Below are 3,338 nucleotides of genomic sequence, written 5' to 3' on the forward strand. Positions count from 1 at the left end.
CATTGGCACCTCTTCTCCATGGTGCCAATGCATACACTGTTAATCGAGGATTACGTGGAATACGCTTGTCTGAAGTGGCTCGCAGTCCAAGTAAAATCAAGCTTCCATTCAAACATTCTACTGAAAGGAAGCCCAAAATAAGGACATCATTACTAGCAGGACATTTTTTGTTAAAAAAAAAAAAAGCCCAGCAGGAACTCGTTTGCATATGAGGCCACACCCCCTGATACCACCATTGTTTCACGCAGGGCTTTTTTGTAGAAAAAGCCCAGCAGGAACTCATTTGCACATGAGGCCACACCCCTGATACCAAGTCAGCTGGAACTGTGTTCCTGTTCAGAAAAAGCCCTGATTACTAGCATTTCTGAGTTGGACCATGAAGCATGACAAAATCTTGAGGTAAACCGAAAAGCAAGCCATACTAGCCATTCCAATCCCTACTACAATTGAACTTCTTTGCCTAAATGTCACATACACTACCAATATTCACATTGTCCAAATGCTAAGACCAGGGCCTTTTTGGTAGAAAAAGGCCAGCAGGAACTCACATTGCATATTAGGCCACACACCCTGATGTTACCATTGTTTCACATGGGGCTTTTTGTAGAAAAAGCCAAGCAAGAACTCATTTGCATATGAGGCCACACCCCCTTGCCACCAAGTCAGCTGGAACTGCGTTTCTGCTCAAAAAAAAGCCCTGGCTAAGACTTGTTTTTAAAAAGGCCTACAGAATGAGTCTACCACCACCGTATGAGCACTTGAAGTTGTTTTCTATGAGCCAAAGTCAGCCTACCAAGGTCAGTCTGGCCTAGGGTTGCCAAGTCCAATTCAAGAAATATCTGGGGACTTTGGGGGTGGAGCCAGGAGACTTTGGGGGCGGAGCCAGGAGCAAGGGTGTGACAAGCATAATTGAACTCCAAGGGAGTTCTGGCCATCACATTTAAAGGGACAGCACACCTTTTAGAATGCCTTCCTTCCATAGAAAATAATGAAAGATAGGGGCACCTTCTTTTGGGGCTCATAGAATTGGACCCCCTGGTCCAATCCTTTTGAAACTTGGGAGGTATTTTGGGGAGAGGCACTAGATGCTATACAGAAAATTTGGCACCTCTACCTCAAAAAACAGCCTTCCTAGAGCCCCTGACACCCGCGGATCAATTCCCCATCATTCCCTATGGGAATCGTTCCTGGAGGTGCATAATGGCTGTGGGGGTGGAGCTTCCACCGCCGGCCAGCTGGCTGGGGGAGGGTGGAAGCCTGTAAAACCAGGGGATCCCCCGCTGGGACCTGGGGATTGGGAAGCCTAGTCTGGCCTCCTGTTGTCTACTAAGATGGCGAGCAGCTCTCTGAACTCTCAAGCTGAGCTTTTTCATAAGTCCAACAACCTTCTCATTTGATTTGAAGATGCTAGGACTGAGACTGTGACGTTCGGCATACCCAAGTGCTCCCATACAGCTCCTTCCCTGAGAAGCTGAAACAACTGAAGCCAGGGCTTGTTTGTAGGAGGAACTCCTTTGCATATTAGGCCACACCTCCCCGATGTAACCAATCCTCCTGGAGCTTACAGTAGGCCCTGTACGAAGAGCCCTGTAAGTTCTTGGAGGATTGGCTACATCGCGGGGGTGTGGCCTAATAGGCAAAGGAGTTCCTGCTACAAATAAACCCTGACTAAAGTTAGGTAGAAACAGGTTCTTTAAAACAATAAACATAGTATGAAACAGACGGCAGGATGGGAGAATTTTTTTTTTTCAATAGCAAAATAGCAGATCCCAATGAGAAAATGCCTCTTTACCAGAATTCAAGGTACTTTGCAAGGCAGTAACTGCCTTAAAAATATAGAAATTTATGCAATCCATGAAGTACAGCACAAAATAGCGAGTGCACTTTAAAAGGCTTACAATATTGTAGTACACATTACGGATAAGCCCTGTCTGCTCAACAGGGGCCTCACAAATAAATTACCCAACACCACTTTAAAAAAACAACACAAGACTCCTTGCTCACACATGCTTATGTTAGCTTCGTGCTTTGACTGAGAAATTTTTTAGCAAAGCTTTTCTGTGTCCAAGGCAATCCTAACTACCAGGGCTTTTACCTTAGAAAAAGCCCAGCAGAGACTCATTTCCATATTAGGCCACTCCCCCTGACATCACCATTGCTTCACACAGGGCTTGTTTGTAGAAAAACAAAACAGCAGGAATTTGTTTGCATATTAGGCCACACCCATGACATCATCATTATGCCAGACAGGGAGGGTTGTAGAAAAAGCCCAGTAGGAACTTATTTGCGTATTACGCTACACCCCCTGATGCCAAGCCAGCTGGAACTACTTTCTTGTGCATTCCTGCTCAAAAAAAGCCCTGCTACTATCATAACTAGAATTGGGTGAGTAGCTATTTACAAGCTTGCTCTATGCATCCATCTCTGCATCATACTTCCAGTGCAGCAACAAACAGTGGTTTGTTAAAACCAGGGATGGAATTCTAGCAGGAGCTCCTTTGCATATTAGGCCACACACCCCTGATGTAGCCAATCCTCCAAGAGCTTACAAGCCTCTTTTTTGTACGCTCTTGGAGGACTGGCTACATCAGGGGTGTGTAGCCTAATATGCAAAGGAGCTCCTACTAGAATTCCACCCCTGATTAAAACAATTATCCAAGGTGCAGGGGGATATGATTTCGAGGCTCACATGTTCTCCCTACTTCTCTTCCCACATTCACCTTGATCATTCAAATACTTCTTGCAAAAGTGGAAACTATATTTTGACGTGATATCTGACCCACAAAGGACGACTGGGCCCTCTTTCTCGCAACCAGAATCCCAAACTTTGATTTAATATTGAGTTGAAATCCTGATTGGTGGGGGCAAATGCCAACCAGAGTTTGCAGTGTTTACAGGGCCTTTTTGGTAGAAAAGGCCCAGCAGGAATTCATTTGCATATTAGGCCACACCCTCACCATTGTTTCACACCGGGATTTTTTTTGTAGAAAAAGCTCAGCAAGAGCTCATTTGCGTATCAGGCCACACCCCCTGACACCAAGCCAGACGGAACTGCGTTCCTGTGAGCTCCTGCTCAAAAAAAGCCTTGATGGGAGTAGACATGTCAACAAACTATGGCTTCACGGACTGTCTCTGGGCCCAAGGACAGGCAGGAATGGTATAAACCCAAGAATCCTCCTAGACTCGTCTCTGAAATGACAAACTTCAGTTTATTGCCATGTGCAAACGGTGCCTTTATGTACTCATATAAAGCACGCCCATCTTCTTAACCAAACGGGCACTGAAAGAGCACTAAGGCGTTCTGGAAGAACTCCACTTAAAACACACACACATCCAGC

Source organism: Heteronotia binoei, chromosome 14, assembly GCF_032191835.1.
Source record: "Heteronotia binoei isolate CCM8104 ecotype False Entrance Well chromosome 14, APGP_CSIRO_Hbin_v1, whole genome shotgun sequence".
NCBI lineage: Eukaryota > Metazoa > Chordata > Lepidosauria > Squamata > Gekkonidae > Heteronotia > Heteronotia binoei.